A 20,083-nucleotide genomic window follows, 5' to 3' on the forward strand; every position below is an offset into this window, starting at 1 on the left:
TGCAAGTGGCTACCTTTTCTCTCCTTTCCTGCAGTAGTAGGACGTAACTTCTGTGTGACAGTGGGGAAATATTTAGATATTTTTGTATTGCTTTATTTGCTCTTATTTGGTTTTTGTTTCACATTTTATTTATGATGTTGAAAGATTAAAAATGGCCAAGAAATGCACATATTTCTGATCTTGTACTGTGTGCCAGATGCTTAGCAAGGTAGGACTGGATTATTTAGTGCCTAGTTGAGAATATGAAGGCAGTGAGAAGTGATGTAACTCAACTAAAATGGCACAGTTAACAATGATGTCAGGGTCTGAACCCAGGCAGTCTGTCTCTGGCATCTGGTCTTAGGCTAACTGTCCTCCTGATTCTCACACGTAGGAGTGAATGTCAGATTTTCATGTTGTATAATTTACATTGGTAAAAGAGGACTAAGCATTAGAAGCTAAAACTCTAAACATGATATCAAGATACCCAGGGAACAGGTGCCTTTGGTGTGGCTCTCAGCCATCCTCAGAAATGGCATTCAGTGCCTCTGTGCCCACGGCTCGACTTTCCCTGTCACACTGTGTGTAAACTGTCGCCGAAACCAGGTGCTGTTTAAAGGAGTTCGAATCCTTTCTGGGCTACGGTGAAGTTGAGCAATAGAGCGACACAGATGAAACTTTCAGACTACACCTCTTGCTGAAACTTGGTCATGATGAGAATCACAGTTGTAATCCCATGGGCACATTCTGCACCCAGAATAGCTGGTCAGGTCTATAGAACTCCACAAACCATTGGAGAAATATATTCAGAGACTCCATAGTCTTCTTGGAGTCTTTTTATGACTGCTGGGTATCTGGAGAAGTCTGGATTTGGGGTGAGTGAAGAAGCAACTTCAGTTCCCAATGCCATGAGTATCTGTGCAGACATATTCTTGGTATCGTCTACCATGTCTCACTCCCCTTTGTGTTGCAACAAACAGGTTGAATCCCAGGGAAGGAAAACCTCCCAAGCCAGGTAGGCAGGCCCTGATGCTGTTCATTCCCACGGGGCAGAGAGGGGTTGAGGTGCCAACTTTGAAGTCAGTCCAACCTCTTTCAATCTCTACATGCAGTAACTTGTCAAGAGGTAAACTTCAAAGTACATGCTCAGGGGGAATGGCAAACTTACAGTGGTCCTCCCCAAAATGCATTCAGACTAAACTCAGCTGTAGTGTGTAGCAAACACAGATCCTTTTAATGCCCACAAAAGCTCAGGCAGGCAGGTCTTGCTTACTGCAGGGCTATTTTTCCAAGAACGGTGTAATATTGTCATACTAAGTAGATGCCAAAGACTGTAAACAAGGGTCACATAGTGTTTTGTGACTTTAATGGCAATGTTTTTTCTAGTTGTTGAGAATGTCACTAAAACATAATGGAAATTATACTGTGCAAATATGAGTATACACTGAGTGACATCCCAAGGCAGTCACTTCCTAGAATTCCTGCTCCCTCAGAGGGCAGCATATCTAGCCTTACCACACTAGAAATAGGAGCTGTTAGCAGGCAGGGGTCAAGTGAATTGTATCAAAATCTATGTTTTCACAGGGTTACACTGAATTACACCCACGCAAATGTGACTTAGTTGGTTCAATGAATGCACACGCACACAGCATTCCTAGCAGACCTTTTGTCTTCAGGGATGCATGGAAATAATGACATGGATGAGCATTCACTGAAGACACACGCTGAGTACTTAGTCAATAGATCATCTCCTTGATCTATTGCAAAGGTGAGAAAAAGGAAAGCACAGACATGTTAAGGAATTTACCATTGTTCACATGGTTACTGCATACCAGGGCCTGGATTTTAGCCATTTTTGGTAAGTGCACACTCATGTGTGTGTATGTGTATGTGTGTGTGTGTTCATATGTGTGTGGGCTCACACGTGTGTATTGATCTTTGTGTACGTGTCTGCATGTGGAAGCCAGATTTCAGTCTCAGGTATTGTTCTCAATCGTGCTCCACTTTATTTTGAGAAAGGGTTTCTCAGGGAACCCGGATGAACTCCCTGGTTTGGTTAGCTTGCCCTGCGGACCTTCCCAGCTCCACTTCCTGAGTGTTGGAATTGCAAGTGTGCACTGCCGTGGCCAAGATGTATGTGTTCCTGGTCTTCATTTTGTGTGGTGACTCTTTGACCTGCTGAACCATTTCCCTATCCCCAATTTTCTCCATTTTTTTTAAAGTATTTTGATTTATTTGAGGGGAAGGGGAGAGAATAGGCATGCCAGGGCCTGTAGCCAGTGCAAACAAATTCTAGATGCATGTGCCACTGTGTGCATCTGGCGTTATGTAGGTGCTTGGGAATCAAACCTGAGACCTTTGGCTTTGCAGGCAAGTACCTTAACCACTAAGTCATCTCTCCAGCCCAATTTTTGCCAGTTTTTACCTGTATATTGGTGTGTTTATCCAGGTTGTTGGTGCCAGCAGTTGTGTTCCTGAGGCTTGGTACCACCTCATTTTGTCCACAACACTAAGGTGGATTGAGCATGCTCAGAAATAACCTCAGTTGGTCTTTCTACCTATCAGCAGGTCTAGAGCACAATGTTGTACGGAAGATTGAAATTATGGATCAATTTCTGGTATGTGGGACCCATGCAGGTTGTTTTCACAGTGATGTCTGACTTGATATGAAGAAGCTCTTGAGCAGTGTTATGCTCAGAAGCCTCATTCTGGAAGTCAGGCAAATGAGATCTTTTCTGCTGACTTTGCTTGTGAAGTTTTCATGGAAGGAAAGGCAGGTGTACATGTGTGAGATTCCAGGGTGCTCTGATCTCTAGCACTGCTTTAAGATGATGGGAGCATTCAAGGGTCTTGGATTAAATAATTGAATTGACTTCATTGCTTAGATCATAATTTATGGATTAAACCTAGCTGAAAAGTGAACTCAGTCCATTTTTCTACCTATTAGCAGGTCTAGGGGGAAAAAGAAAGAGAGAATATGGGAATTCTTCATCCATTGATGCTTGTTTTTTTTTAAATCTATTTGTTTTTATTTGAGAAAAAGACAGGGAGAAAAAGGGCAATAGAGCTAATGGGTGTGCCAGGGCCTTCAGCCACTGCAGACAAACTCCAGATGCATGTGCCACCTTGTACATTTGGCTTATTTGGGTCCAGGGGAATCAAACCTGGGTCTTTTGGCTTTGTAGGCAAGAGCCTTGACCGCTAAGCCATCTCCCTAGTCCCATGGGTGATTTTTGACCTTCATGTACATTGTCATATCTGAGATGAAAGCTCTTTGCTTTGGGAAGATGAGGAGTCATCATTATTCATCCTCTGCTGGGCATTGCCCCATTTGTTTTCTTCATTCTCCTGAGTTCCAGCATCACTGGTCAACCAGTCACCTTAGAGACATCTGAGTCATCCCTTCCCTCACCTCTCACAACCACTGGCTTTCAAGGCAGATTCTGTCTTATGAAATGTGACCTGGAGTCATGTGTACCTTTCCATCCTTCCTGTTACCTTTTGATGTCAAGATCCCATTGCCTCATGCTCAGATTGCTTCCATAATTCTACCTCTTCCCCCTTATCATCATTAGATAGTCCCCCTAAACCACTCTGGGCTCCAGACATTTATAATCAGGATTTTTTTCAGCGTTATCTCACTTCCTTTCTTGTAGTAGGATGTATGTATTTAAGAGAAGGTATCTGAATGTCTTTTCCATCCCATCACCTTGTTCTTGTCTCATCCTAGCTCCTATTTCAATGTAAGTTCACATCCTAGACCCCTGTCCCAGTAGTTTCTGCATACTCAAATTCCATTCACTCCTCTTTCATTGCTCTGTGGGTGAGATGTCAGCTTATTATTGTGGTGTTTGCATGTTAGCTCTTCCCATCTGATGCACACGCAGACCCTGCATTGGCAGAAGAGAGCCCTTCATAACATCAGAGTCATCGTACATACAGCTCAGGTCCTAAAAAAAGGGGCAAAATAGGACTTCAATAATCAGAGTATGCTACAATTTAGAGGAGTAGAACAGGAAATTAGATTGTAAGCATCACCCAAAGATGAAGAGTAGAAACAAAACAAAACAAAAAACAACCACTGTATATGAATTGAAAGTAGTGAGGCCCAGAAGGTAGTTGGTTTGGGTTTGATTTAACTTCTCAGACCCAGGTGAATGTGATTATGGCTTCAAAAACAATGTGTACACTGAGGATGGAAAATGAGCATAAGACCCCATTATTCCTCTCCAATAAGAACTACCTGTGAATTTCCATCACTTATACTTGGAAAGTGTGAGTGCATAGGAGACACTTTTATGTAGGATATTTAAGTCTGCTCCTTGTGTAACAGGTTTCAGAAAATGCTAGAACAGCTTTTGAATTTCATAGTGAAGCCCTCATTCTTAAATCATAAGGTAATGGTTTTTTTTTTTTTTTTTTGAAAAATTACTGCCACTTTACATAACAACATGAAGATAACATACAGAAACTGAGCTGGGGAACGTGTTGGGACATGGTTTCTTCTGGCTTTGTATGAAACCAGCAGCAGGAGGTGAACATGAACATGGCTCTGCCTCATTCCCATCCAGGGCTGGTGACAGCTCCTGCTGTGAGCTGTCCATCTCCCCAGCTTGTTGCTTTGACTCTTGTGCAGTGCAGATGGGCACACCCTGATGCTAGACAATGTGACAGAAGGATTTCTCAACTAATGCTCTCTTGGGTTACATACACAGCGTTGCATCAGAGACCCAGAAATGCCTTTGAATTACAATAAGTACAAGAAAATGTTATCAAGTAGAAAACCAGAGTAAAGAATTGCTGTTGATTGCGTACTGGTGAGCATGATCTATTTCATTCTCCATCTGTTCTGTTTCATTTCCACATTGGGGGATCTGCTTGATAAACTTCCCAGAGTGCACCAATGGAGCTGGCTATGGAGCCACCCACATGTCTTGTCTTTTTCACTCTTTTCTTCTCCCTTTAAAATGGGCAGAGAGTGCTCGCTTCGGCAGCACATATACTAAAATTGGAACGATACAGAGAAGATTAGCATGGCCCCTGAGCAAGGATGACACGCAAATTCGTGAAGCGTTCCATATTTTTTTTTTATGGTAAATGGGAGAAAAAAGTGTTGAAACGGTTTTTAATGAGTCAGATATTTAAATGATGAATGACTAATGTAGTAGTGATAAAATAAACCAATAAATGATTGTTTTGTCATTTAAAAAATTTAAAAAAAAAAATAAAATGGGCAGAGGGAGTTGGGTATGGGTGGTGCATGCCTTTAATCCCAGAACTTGGGAGGCAGAGGTAGAAGGGTCGCAGAGAGTTCGAGACCATCATGAGACTACATAGTGAATTCCAGGTCAGCCTGGGGTAGGGTGAGACGCTACTTAGGAGAAAACATAAATAAATAAATAAATAAATAAATAAATAAATAAATAAATAAATAAATAAAATGGGCACAGAGCCTCTTAGAACTTTCAGATAGGGAACACTAAAATCTGCATCCAAATAATCTGTCATTTTTACAAGCTCTTACAAGAATAGTAACATCAGTTCCTGAGGCTGCTGACTTCAGTTGGTGCCTCCAATGTCTAGATCTAGAATTAAGAACATCATTTCAACTAATCTCCCCTCACTCACTGTAGTCATTATAGGCTCAGGTGAGACAGCCATTATGAGCCTGGCTGACCACATTTTCCCAAGTGACTGTTTCATTAAAACTTTCTTCCAAGCATCACCTGGAAACCTGGCCTACCAAACTTTAGTCATTTCATTCTGCCCTCACTCTTTAAGTTTTTCATTCTTCCTGATTAGGTCACATCATGTCCTTGGTCTTTGATAAATGAACCAGTATATTTTTAGAGCGAAGTAGACCGTATGGAAGAAATGCCACAGCACACAATATTCTCTCACCCTCTGGTCAGTTACCATTTTGTCATGGATTAGAATAAGAATGGCTTATAACATTATCACATTCTAAAATGTAAAATCTTTATTTATTTATTTAGGCATGCATTTATATTCTATGTAAGATTTTTATCATTGTGAGAGACAATGTAAGAAGAGCACAGACTTATCTAGATTTCCTGTTTAAACATAAGATTTATAGTCTGTTGGATACTCTAAGCCTCAGTTTCCATGTCTGTATGTTAGAGCTAACAATAGTACCTACATTTTAAAGTTTTTGTGTAAGTTAGATGAGTTCATAGTTCTTAAACATCCAAAAAAAATGTGCTTGGTACAGAGAAACAGCAACCTTATTGCTGGGCATTATTTTTTATAATATGTATATCAGCCATAGCGTTGTTGATTATCATTAAGATATTCTTGTATCTAATCATTAGTTGACAGATAAAGAACACTTGATTGAAGTTTCCCAACATGTATTCTTTTTTTTTTTAAATTATTTATTTATTTATTTGAGAGCGACAGACACAAAGAGAAAGACAGATAGAGGGAGAGAGAGAGAATGGGCGCGCCAGGGCTTCCAGCCTCTGCAATCGAACTCCAGATGCGTGCGCCCCCTTGTGCATCTGGCTAACGTGGGACCTGGAGAACTGAGCCTCGAACCGGGGTCCTTAGGCTTCACAGGCAAGCGCTTAACCACTAAGCCATCTCTCCAGCCCCCAACATGTATTCTTGCCATCACTACCTGTTTAAAGGGCACCTGTTAGATGTCCAAAGTGCTGGTGAGGAAAACCACGAGCACTCAAAACCATCAAGCCTAGAGGAAGGTGATAAGTATGTTAGAAACCATGAAGCTGGGAGACAGATCTGAGGTGGAGGTAGGCCCAGGAGCAAGGCACCCCATAAGATGAAGGTGGGACCTTTGTCCAGAATCTGTACTGGGGTTACATCAAGGTAAATATATCTCCAGTTGGAGACCATGACATAAAGCTCAGTTCTGAAGGCCAACTATATTTATATGCTTTAGAAACCAAAATCAGTGCAAAAATCCATGGTGGGCAACATATCAAAATTTAAAATAAAGTCAGGACCATCAGTATCCATTTGATCTTTTATTTTTGCTGCAGATTCCCATGTAGCCTAAGCAGCTCTGCCTAGAATATCAAGGGAAGTTTTATATGAAAGTTCGTTCTTAGCAGGAGTTTGTCAGGTAGACAATTAGCATCAACATTTCTTTTTTATTTTATTTTATTTTATTTTATTTTATTTTATTTTATTTTATTTTATTTTATTTTATTTATTTATTTGAGAGCGACAGACACAGAGAGAAAGACAGATAGAGGGAGAGAGAGGGAATGGGCGAGAGAAAGACAGATAGAGGGAGAGAGAGGGAATGGGCGCGCCAGGGCTTCCAGCCTCTGCAAACAAACTCCAGACGCGTGCGCCCCCTTGTGCATCTGGCTAACGTGGGACCTGGGGAACCGAGCCTCGAACCGGGGTCCTTAGGCTTCACAGGCAAGCGCTTAACCGCTAAGCCATCTCTCCAGCCCAGCATCAACATTTCTTATAGACAAACAACTATCATGGGTGGGAATATAGCTCAGGGATTTGACTCTCTCATCTGAAGGAGATGCTTATTGAATCTGCAGGGGGATGGGGCCAGTTAGTATTACCACAACTAAAGTTCTATGTTGGAGGTGATGAGAAATCATAGGAATATTTTACTAGATCAATTTTATTTAAAAATACCTGTGTATTTGTCTGTCCAAGCTCACTGGTAAGTAATATAATAGACACCATATGCAGTTGACATGTAAAGTGGAAACTATTCATATTTTAAAATGTGGTAATCCTGCATAATTTGGCTTTCTAAATATAAGCATTGTTAATATTTCAGAGTGCAGATCCTCAGACTTTTACATGCATGTATACATATACACAGCCAAGTTAGGACTACTGAAATCAGGTGACATTTTGCAGCAGAGTGAGTGATGGCTCAAGGGTGTAGAAGCAGGTGACCTGACTGGACAGAGAATCCTTCTTTGGAAACTCCCACTTCACTTTCCTTTCTAATGGTCTCTTGATTGTTCTGGAAATTGTTATAAGCTCTACTGTCTGCACACTTCTCTATCATAGTTATTTCCTCAGGTTTTATAATATTTCCTTCTCCAATGCCTCACTCTTCATTTATTTGAAATTCAGATTTCTTTTTTCAAAAAAAATTTAGAGAATTACTTTTTATAATTTATAGAGTCTCAATACAAGATTAGCCATGACTGTCTAACTTTGTACTGTCCACATGATACTAACACAACTTAGGGCAGATTTAAGGGGTGACATGCAGCTGACTAAAGAGCAAATAACACAGGAATCCCATGCTCTTAGCAGTAGTTTTCTCCCTCTCCAAGAGTACTGTCAGGTTGGAGCAAAGGACAGAGGTATTCACAATTTCCTGAGCAGATGTTCCCCCAAAATGATTTCATGGTTAAGTTGCATGTCCAGCGTAACCCAGTTTCACATAAACAAGTGTTTTACACTATAGCATGTAACACTCACTGCTGCAGTTTCACAAATATCAGAAGAATGAGGAATGTCAGCATCTCCCTACCTTGAAACTCTTCCTTCTATAGAAATATGCTGGCAAGGATTCATGATCACAAGAATATTCCTTAGGAATGGTATGGATTTATACCCTCAAGTTGCTTATAATCTGGTAATTTTAGGTTTTTTTTTTTTTGCAACTCTGGGAATTGAACCTAGGACCTTGTGCATCCTAGGATGAGTGCTCCACCACTGGGCTACATCCCCACTGTGCTCACATGAAAGGTTGTGTGTCAATGCAGATTTTAAAAGCTACATGTAGTTAAAGAGCGGTATTTGTTACCATTTTTTGCACTTAAATATTTACTGATTAATTAATAGAAAAATATGACAGTGGCACCAGGGCCTAGGCACTAAGCGTTAAGTACTAAGCACTAAATAAGACGCATTAGCAATGAAAACTACTGGATGCCTAGAAAGAAAGAAAGACAACATTGCTTTGAGTTAGGGTAATGAAGAATTACCCCAGACTTAAAGTCTGCTGGGAAGGGAGAGGCTGAGCACTCAGAAGGTAGGCGACATGAGGAGCAGCGGGAGGGGAGAGCGTGCTCCAGGACTTGGAGGCAGGAGCTCCTGCTAAGCATAGAAAGACTCATCTGACCAAACCAGTGACTTGCGGGAAGAGGAAGGCCATTAACTAGGAGCCATCGTGTAAGTGTGGACACTGGACCTGGAAGTGTGGATTTTATCCTGCAGTAGTAGTAGATGTGTGTGGAGTTACTTAATTTTGTGTTTTTCAACATGGGGAGTATAAACTCAAGGAAATCAGAAAGGGTTTCCTTTGCCATAAGTGCAAATCTACCCTGATGTTCTTGTCATTGGTTATATAAGTTACTAACTGTTTTGTAATGACCCTTTCTCTCCCAAATGAATAGCAGCAACAATGAATTTAGCCTCTAGTTCCTGTGGATTGGATTAGAGATTAAGGAGTGATTGAGCCAGCTTTAGGTTTTGGCAAAGAATTTCTCAAAAACTTGCAGCTAGGAGTTTGTCAAGGACTGCTGTGGTCTCACAACTTAACTGGGGTTAGATCTATTTGTAATGTAGATCTCACCCATGATGGGTGAACTGGTATTTACTGATGGTGGGAGGCCTTGGCGTCTCTTCACAGGGTCCTCACTATAAGCTGTGTGAGTGTCCTCATGACCTGACAGCAATCAACCCAGGAGACAACTGGGTCACAACCTGGCTTTTATGACCTACCTTACATTGTGGCAGAGCCTCACTTCTGCTTCATTCTCTCACTGGAGACAAATTACTAAGTCTTACTGGTATTTAAGGGCAATGGAATTGTCACCACCCTTTGAGGCAAAAATTCCAAAGATTCCATGAACACATTAAAAAAACAACACACACACACACACACACACACACACACACACTCAAACTAATAAGAGTCAAAGAGAGCTGTGTGAATTTCCCATGAAATGCACAGCCCATCATAGCAGGACCCCACTATGCTTTCCTGGCCCCCAGCTCAGTGCCTGTACATTAGACACACATGAAACATTTTTAAACTGTTTAATAGGTGAAGACATTTATTTTCAGAGACTTTCATGACAGACCTTACCAATGTTGAAGCCAAGATTTAATTTCATTTTACTATGCACAGCCTCTGTCTATTCACTATGCAATCTGTCATCCAGAATCACTCATGTCTATTAGATGTGCTCACCGTGCTGTTGGCACAGCTAACAAAATCACTCTCTGGAATATTGCCTGGCACTTAGTAGTCACCCACCAAATATTTGTTGAGCAAATGGATGAATTTGGTGCAACAATAATTGAGGTTAGAAGTGTAAAGAAGTCTGTTTAAATTTACTCACAAATCAATGGAAAACTGAGGAACACAGCTGAGAGTCCTGCCTCTTGTGGGGGGTATCACCTTTTTATGCTTGTTGAAAGGGCACCATGCTTACAGTTCAGAAGTTAGGCACTAAAACTATAGGAGACAAGGAACTCCTGTGGTTGGCAAAGCTTTATGTTGACATCATACTAAGACTTGATGTCAAATGAACAACTTTATATTGTGACCACATTGTTTGGAAGTGGAGGTGAAGTGCATGTGGAGGGGAGTGTTCCTGGAAATCAAGAACTGAATTAGAGGACCAGACCCTATGTTTTTGGCTTTTTGATTTATTCTGATCTGGGACACACTATGTAGCTCAGGCTTGACTCTTAACTTGCAGCAATCCTTCTTCAGCCTTTCATGTTTTGGGAGTAAAGTGTGAGCCACCACGCCTGTCCAGTTAGTTATTTATTCATAGACTTTTATTTATTAATTATTGTAATGTATACTTTAGGTTTTTTGTGTGCTCATTTGTTTTCACGACAGTGTCACACTCTAGCCCGAGCTGACCTACAGTTTGCTCTGTAGCCCAGGCTGACTTCCGACTCATGGCAATGCTTCTGCCTCAACCTCCCAAGTGCTGGGATTACAGGTGTGAGCCACAGTGCCTGGCTTTACATTGACTTTTATACTTTTCTAGCATAATTTATTTGGGTAAAATATATTGAGATTGAATATAACTACCATGAAAACTTTCCTCCCCTTCAGAGAATCCTGCTAACTTTGATTTGCCTTTTATAGATTTTAAGTGGCGCTCTAAACACCAGGAAAAAAAAAAAAAAACAACAACATAATTTTGCTACATGGCTTATATTTCTTCCAAAATCATTCAAGAGCTAAAGTCTAAAATCCTTATTACGTTGATTTATCTTTAGTCTTATGTGGAAATCTGGCATTAAGTCTATAATCCCAAGGGTAAACCATGGAGATAAGAGAAGTTCATGAGCGGGTTCAGTTTGGGGTCGTTATGAAGTCAGTGTTAACACAAGTCATGTCACCAAACCTCTAGAACAAGAAGCAGTCAAATTTTCTGCAACGATAGTGCAAATAGTATTTTAGCTCAAATAAAACCAAAAGCAAATGAACAAGGATGGGAGTAGGTTAATTTCAAGCACCAGCAAGGTTGCTTAAGGTATTAGGGCCATGGTTTCAATCCCTGTTTTATTACGTTGATTTCCACACACCTCGATATGCACACCCATGAGCATGCAGTTATTCTGAAACACATGCTCATCTGCTGCAGTACCACGTGGAACCCGGAGGAGAACACAGGGTTCTTGGATGAAAGCACCCATAATCAGGTTGTGGTAGCTCTAAAATCTATGACCTAGTCTATTATCAACTTCAACAGTGGAAGCAAAGAACTAAAAATGTAGGGTTATTTAGAGCAACAACAAGAGCTACAGCTTCCAATTGACAAATAAGAGTCTGAACTCTTAGAGAAGTAAGTAGAGCATAATGGTCAGGCCCATGGGCCTTTGGTCTCCATACTCAATTGAAATCCCAGCTCAGTCTTTGTGACCTTGAAAAATCACTTAACTTCTCTGTGCCTCAGGTGGGGATAATCTAGTATTGTTGAGGGAGTTAAAGTACGAGGATATAACCAGTGAAATAGCATCTGATGAGATAATTCATGTTATCACAAACAAGGAGGCCTGAATCTATATGTGCATGTCCTAAGTGGCCAATAAATAATTACCATGATTAGGAAACCTGCTCAGGATGAGACAGGTAGTAGGTGGCAGAGTCTCTGCTTTGAAACCAGTTCTTTGAGTGCATTCATTATATGTGTCGTGTTGCTACAAGAGCATAATGCCACAGGAGAAGAAGGGTGGGAAAATCATTTGCTTATTACACAAAGGGTATTGCATGTTTACTATAGATCATGTTTTAGCTGTTAATGACCTGATGTTTCAGGGGAAAAAAGAAATTAATGATTCTTAGCTTAGTCCTGTCAATCTAAATTATCCTAAGGTTTGCCAAAGGATACAAACTGTTCTCAGGTTTCTATACTTATGAACTGGATCATATATTTGAAATAGTGCCAAGAGAAAAACACTAGATAAAAACCCTCTTGCTCCTAAATTAATAATGCTGGAAAAAAATAAACTTGAAGAATGGCTAAAACTAATCCATCTGAGAGTGAGTGTTAACTCTCTAGTTGGTCCTGTCTTATGCCCTGGGTTCCATATTTATAAGTGGTGATCTGAAGCATCAAAGGTATTGTTGAGTGTTCTATGATTTAACCCTTTTCTTTATAAATTTGCTTGAGCTCTCCAAACTCTTCAGTGAGCATGGAATTAATGGGTGATTACATGGATGGATGGATGGACACATGAATGACTTGTGGATATGTTAAAATCTTTGCATCAATGATGCTTCAAAAAACAATTCCTTTTGCCACCAAATCTCATTCGAGGAGTCGTGGTGTCCCACCACATCATGCAACATGCAACAGTATAGTGATAAATGCACAATTGTATTAAGAATGTATGGTCTTTTGTTCCAGAAAAGGTGTCTCCATTCTCATTTTCTTTTCCTTAATAAAATCAATGTTGCCTCTTCTCATGTGTTAAAATTCTGCTTTGAGCTGATGACAAATAACTCCAAAGTAAGCCTCTGACAGCTTCCTTTCCAATCTCCCAGACAACTCATAAAAATGAATCTAATCCTGTCCAGTCCCCGCTATCAAGACCTAATGGTTTTTCATAGTTACAATAGCTTAATCATAATACCTAACAGAAACCAATTAAGGGACTGTGGGTCTGCTCTAAAGGTCTAACACATCTAATGCCTTGCCTTTACTTCCGTCAGCCCCCAAGTGGTCACTGTGATGGTGCATTGCATGGTGGAGTTGGATTCCGCATGTCATGAATCATCCCAAGCAGGAGACAGCAGCCAGGCTTTTTCAGTCACTAAATCCTGTCAATCTGTCCTTTCAGATGTCATTCAAGACTTCTCTCCTTTTCTGCTGCCACTGCCTGAGTTCTCATCTCCATCCTGTCTCTCACAGTGTAGTGTCATTTTGTCTGATTTCCATGCCTCAGCTCTAATCTTCTTCAGTTTATCTTTTATAATGGTGTCAATTATTTCCCAAGCACAAATCTATATTTCCCTGCTTAATAGTCTTCTGACTCAACATGATTTCCCAGATTCTATCATAGAACATTTAAAACTTAGACCTTCTATGAGTTGACCATTCCCTGCCACCCTTCCCCCAACTCTCCCCCTCTCACCCTGCCATAGCAGCCACACACATCACACTCTAGTTACTTCAGGTCAAATAAATAAAGGAAAAGCTGCTGTGGCATAATCAGTAGGATCTAGAACATTCAGTCATGTGAAATGCAGGAGCCTGTTTTGCAAGGTTAATGAAATGACCGGGTAAGCCAATTGATTGATATCTGAATTCAAGTTACTTCATTATCATGGGGTTTATTGTACCTCAGGCTGCTCCAAGGTATTCTTATATTCCTCTCTTTGCATATATTATTTCCTCTCTTTTTTATCATTCTCTTAGCTAGCTTCAACTTGTCCCTCAGAACTTATAGTAGGTACTGTATTCTCTAATGATCTCCACCCACTGTATTTAATACCACCAAATTGTGCTGGTTCTAAATTGCATACTTTAATTGTGTCCAATGTTCAACTCTATCATCACAAACCTTATATCCATAGTAATGGTTTAGATGCATGCTTGTCACTTTTGTCCTCCTGAACTCCCGCATCACCACTGTATAACCCACTCCATACAAATACACAGAGCTTGTCTGCCCATTTAAGTTTAGACTTTCAGTTTTCATATTTACATCTGTTCTTCAAGACCTACTCCAGTTGCAAGCATGTAGAAGAAATCTGTGATCTGAATGGAAAGCAAAGATCTGTGTTTGCATAAACCATTAAGATAAGGGCCTGATAATGCTTTCCAGACTGCTCAGTACTTCCTAATCCAATTTGGCCACTCATGGTCATTGGGTTCTCCTTTGTACACACTATTAGCAATTAGCTGATAATTAGAGAAAGGTAAGCTCTGCGGGTCTAGTCCCCTGCGTTCTTGTTGGCAGCTGGTATATTTCTAATGAAAATAAGCCTCACAGTTTGCTACACATGAGAGTATTCACTGGCCAGCATGCACACAGGCAGTCATATGACCCTCTTTATGAGGCTGGGCAAAGTCCCAGCTCTTTTTCCATGCAGGCATTCAAAAGAGTACATTGCTGGCAAAGTGTATCACAGGCGTGTGCAAGATGTGCTAGTCACAGAAGGTCTCAGCTCCAGGATCTCTTGGGCAGTGATGGCCATAAGATTGAATGGGATTCATAGGCTACCTGTCTCCCAGGGGAATCTAGGATTCCATGTTTCCTGAATCTTAGGCCCTGTCAATGCAGTGATGGAGAGGCCTTTACAACATTTTAGCCAAGCTACATTGACCAGCCCTCATTTCACAGCTATACACTTATATCTTATGGCCCTGGTGCTACTGAACACATCCCAGGGTGACTAAAGTCTAGGCAGGGGGAACATTATCTTGCAGAGTGCTGTTCTGGCTCTCCCTCACTCAGATTCAACCCTCCTTGGACTGCATATTCCTAATATGAGAACTTCAAAAGTTAGCAATAGCCTCTAGATTGTAGATTATAATTAGCTAGAAAATTAATGGGTAGTTGCTAGGTTGTAGGTTAAAATTATCTAGGGAATTTAGCCCACTTTACCCTGATATATATATTTTTTTAATTTTTTATTTATTTATTTGAGAGTGACAGACACAGAAAGAAAGACAGGTAGAGGGAGAGAGAGAATGGGCGCGCCAGGGCTTCCAGCCTCTGCAAATGAACTCCAGACGCGTGCACCCCCTTGTGCATCTGGCTAACGTGGGACCTGGGGAACCGAGCCTCGAACCGGGGTCCTTCAGCTTCACAGGCAAGCGCTTAACCGCTAAGCCATCTCTCCAGGCCCCTGATATATTTTTTTAAAGTGGCTAACAGAGTGGCAGGGGACATGGCTCAGTGAATAAAGCATTTGTCGTGAAAGCATGAGATTGGATCCCCAGGTCCCGTGTAAAGCTGGACACAGTAGTAACATGTGTGCAGTTCTTGTGTTCCTATGGTGCTCACAGTCTATCTGGCCTGGCATGTGTAGCTGCAAGCAAGAGACACTGTCTCAAATAAGGTGGAAGACAAGTGACAACGTCTGAGATTGTCCTGTGACCACCACATGTGTGCTGTGGCACTTGTGTGCGTGTGCACACACACACACACTAAAAAAATAATAATAAAATGAAATCAGTTATAAATCACCTGGGATGTTGGAATAATGCTTGGTCATCTGAACAAACATTTCTCTTTTATCGCAAAATATTCCCCCTTCCTTCCTCTCTCCCTGTGCTCACCATTGTCATATCACTGTCTCTTTGTTCTGCCTTCCATTGAGGGGCCCTGGCTTCTACTACCCTAACTGCTGTCTATACTGTATATGGTGTCCATATCATGGTCATGTCACTTATATTTTGGGTCCATCAATTCCTAATATGACTAATATTTCTCAAATACACATGTGTTTAAAGTCCTTATGGAAGTGGATTAATGTTTCATTGAACACTTTTGTCTTGCCTGCCCTCCTCTTCCTTCCCCTTCCTGCCCCAGTAACTTTAGTCGAGTTACTTATAAATAGAATGAGGAAAAACATCTATATAATGAATACACATCTGCCCAACTTACAGAAGAATCTTACCCTCATATACATAAATCTAAAGTGGAGACAAGACAGGATTATTACATACAAAAATAAATTCATAGAGTTCAGGTCTTGTTGAAATAAATTCATTATTAAAAATATTTGCTTTAAGTCTTAACATTTCTTGTACCCAAGAATATAGTATATCTTCTATGTATCACATTACATTTGATCTCCAAAATATCACTGTGAGGTAGATGCTATTGCTTCCTGCTTTGCCCTAAAGAAACACAATCAATTAGACAAGGTCATACAGTGGTTCAGTTGGACCAACGTTGGAGTCCAGGCGTGGGCTAACAGTGCACAAGTTTCCATTACAACTTGTTGTGAGAAGTATTCTGAAATCTTGATCTGGTTTGCTTCATTTTGATTTATTTAAAAGTGACTGCCCAGCTTCAAAGGAGAGGGAGTCATTGTCACTGGGATCTGGACTTCACAGCACAAGTTTCTTAGTCACTTCGGCCTGTGTCACTCACTCACTTATGCATTGGCCACTCAGTAGCAATTTTTTAAAAAAAAATTTGTGTTCATTTTTATTTATTTATTTATTTGAGAGCGACAGACAGAGAAAGAAAGAGGTAGATAGATAGATAGATAGAGAGAGAGAGAGAGAGAGAGAGAGAGAGAGAGAGAGAGAGAGAGAGAGAATGGGCACACCAGGGCCTCTAGCCATTGCAAACAAACTCCAGATGCATGCGCCCCCTTGTGCATCTGGCTAGCATGGGTCCTGGGGAATTGAGCCTTGAACCAGGGTCCTTAGGCTTCAGAGGCAGGCTTTTAACCACTAAGCCATCTCTCCAGCCCTCAGTAGCAAATTTTTGAGCTCCTTCACCAATCGTATCATGATAGACCTACACATGGTATGATGTATGCAAAAGCTTGGGCAGAAAGGCAACCTAACCTTCATGGAGAGATGTAACTGTCCATGGGCTCCTGAGGTCAAATGAGCACATCAGCCTTTATACAGGTGGAAAGTAATAGTTATGAGAGGCTTCTTTTTAAAATAATATTTTAGTTATTTATTTCAGAGAGAGAGAAAAAGAGGGGGGGAGAGAGAAAGTGGACATACCAGGGTCTCTAGTCACACAGCTCATGAACTCCAGATGTATGCGCCACCTTGTGCATCTGGCTTATGTGGGTACTGGGGAATTGAATCTGGGTCCTTAGGTTTTGCAGGCAAGCACCTCAATCACTAAGCAATCTCTCCAGCCCAAAAGTTTCTTTTTCAATCATTAAGGATTTCCATGAGGCCTTACAGTTGGAGAGTTTCAGTCTGGCAGTCCAGGTTAGGAGAAGATTGGTTTTGACCTTCACACCTATAATTCCTCCACTAGAATTTTACCTTTGGTTTTAAAGAATGGTAGGAAAATATCTGCAGCTATGTTGTTTCATTTGTATATTAGGACAATCAACTATTGTGACTGAGACTGACACATAAATTAAGTGTCTGAAATAATGTGATCTCTAAGCATAAAGTATGATTCACATGTGAAAATTGCAATCTTGGCTACAGATCAAAATAGTTTTTATTAAAAAAAAAGTAGAAAGGGAAATTTAATAAAGCTAAACATGGAATTCACAATGTTGTAACCATGCCAAAAATATTTTTATTTTTATTTTCCTGGAAGTGTTTAAGAAGAAAATATGCCTGGCAGTTAAAGTGAGGGCACCCAGTATTATCTAGCACAACCTTTGTCTCCTTTGTATCAAACTTCTTTACTAAAGACAACTGACCTGTCTTTGACGACGTCATATGCCCTACTATGCCTCAGTATATCCTCTGAGTTATGGCTTTAACCTCATTGTCACCTCATTCTACCATGAGTGTAATGTGCATATGACTCTAATAAGCATATTCTAGACAAACAGTAGAAGCAACATTACATGTCTTCAAAAGAAAACTCATTGTGATTTATATATTTTTTTAATACTGTTCGGGCAAATTCCTTCCTCATTGTTCATCACAAAGGGTCTTTGACATAAAACCTCTATCATGGCAAATGCAATCATGGCTTTCAGGCCACATGACACTCATAGCTTTTCACCTTTACTTCCATGACAGCATCAAGCCTTTGCACATCTTTGTTTGGGAGCCTGTTGTCTAGACCACTCTGATGCCCTGATGTCCTAGCCAGAACAATCTTATACTCTGTGACTAACTCTTTTCTGTATCAGACTTTGACATTATGCAATTCCCTTCCAGACTCTCTCCTCTGTGATGAGAGTCAAGATATTAATGACTGATAGTCAGTTAGTCCTATGGATAAGACAGGTGTCCAATATCTTAAGCATATTAGTCAACAGAATCTATTAACATGGCTTAAGTGCACACATCTCCAGAGAGTTATTACTGAATGCAAGGACCACCGCATGGCCAAGTAAGGAAAGAAATTTAAATTAGGCATGGCTTCCATCAGTTTTCAGATCACACAATGTGCACGTAATGATATCATAGAAAGAGTATGAGCTTCAGATCGCAAATCCTATTTAAAGTTTCAACTTTATTTACTTACAAATGTCACTGAGCTTTTATTACCTAAACCATAAAAGAGGAAATGATGCTTATTCCCTTGGCTATGTGAATAAGGCCATTTGTGGAAATGTATTTAAAGCATTAAGACACATTCTAGTTACATAGAGTTATGTATGTTATAATTATAGTGAATGAAAGAGACCCCTTGAGCAAACTCTTTTAGAAACAACAGATTTCAGGCATGCTAGAAAACTGCAAAAGTACTGGCATTAGCCAGGGGCTGTGTGTGGAAAGATGGGCCACAGACGTAAACATCCCTGCCTCAGCCTCTGTGATGGCACTCCACAGTAACACTGAGCCCTTTCCTTCCAGCACTGCTTTAAGATCATCATGCTGGAAGCTGTGGGGAGAAAGAAGGCAATTGCTTAAATGAGGAAAATGATCACCTGGGCTCAATTCCTGTGAACTCCATAGCACGATTATAAAAATTCTGCTATAAAATAAAAACAAAATGATTGATCCTAGTAGGTGGAAGAGATGTCCTATGGATGGAAGTAAGTTCAGAAGTAGAGACTTATCAAGTGTTAAGCTTTGAATTCTGTCCTGAAAGTTGGAGGGCTGCTCAACAAGGAAGGTTTTCAAATGCCAGGAAGAATGTAGCAAATCCCATGTAATACTGATCCCATGTACTTCATGTGACCACATGGGCACTTATGACACGAGAACCAGCTCTCATCTGTGCTTTGCATAACACTGTTGACAAAGTTATGTGAGCATATTACTTTGAGTAAGTGTAGTGATAAACTGTGTAGCATTATTAACAAGGATGATTCCAATAGTCTAGCAACCAGAAATTATCCAATGATCTTTTCACATTGGCTTTGTGTCAGACACTTCAACAAGTTGTCCTAGTGAGGAAAGGAATGCCCCTCCATTGTGAGTCTTGACTTCCTGACCCTCCTTCAATGCCATGCCCCAATGCTCTTGCTTGCAACCGCAGGGGCTTCCCTCAAGACATGTGCTTTGCATGTGCTTGCTTTGTGATGAGCCTGCCACAGAGTGAGGTCTGTTTGCAATCAGAACAACCCAACGGTTCCAAGTGATTCATGATTTAGGAAGAAAACTCAGCCTAAATGTGGCTCCATGCTTTTATTTGTTTGTTTTGCTGAGAGGTGAAGGCAAGAAGACTCAATTAAGAGACACTTTAATTGGAATTTTTCAATAAAAAATATGTACAGTGTTAAACTTACTGATTGGGTTCTATTTCCATACCTAGACATTGACACCACAAAATCTGGCTCAGCACAGAAAGCCAAAATCACTGATGAATCAAGTGAGTCTCACTCACCATGTTGACTAACTAATGGGAGAGTTTCCTAGCAAGGTTCCGGAAAAGATAAAAGATGTACAGTTCTGAGGGGCAGCAGAGGAGGGCTTAACTTAGAACATACTTCAGGGGTTACCTGGGACTCAGCACTGCTGTATATAAAGCCGCTGCTGCTTGGCAGGAAGATAATGGAGCATGAGGCAGAGACGCCGCAGGTAAGATGCAA

General features: G+C 40.7%; 1 protein-coding gene and 1 non-coding gene across 2 annotated transcripts in view; both read left to right on the plus strand.

The window, feature by feature from the left end:
• Positions 1-20,083, plus strand: part of Abca12 (ATP binding cassette subfamily A member 12) — a 183,608-nt gene that overhangs the window by 14,710 nt on the left and 148,815 nt on the right. The gene's annotated exons all lie outside the window — the stretch shown is intronic.
• LOC123460349 lies at positions 4,958-5,064 on the plus strand. Its single transcript, XR_006636914.1, has one exon. It is a non-coding gene; the product is annotated as a U6 spliceosomal RNA (small nuclear RNA).

Source organism: Jaculus jaculus, chromosome 4 (assembly GCF_020740685.1).
Source record: "Jaculus jaculus isolate mJacJac1 chromosome 4, mJacJac1.mat.Y.cur, whole genome shotgun sequence".
Lineage (NCBI taxonomy): Eukaryota > Metazoa > Chordata > Mammalia > Rodentia > Dipodidae > Jaculus > Jaculus jaculus.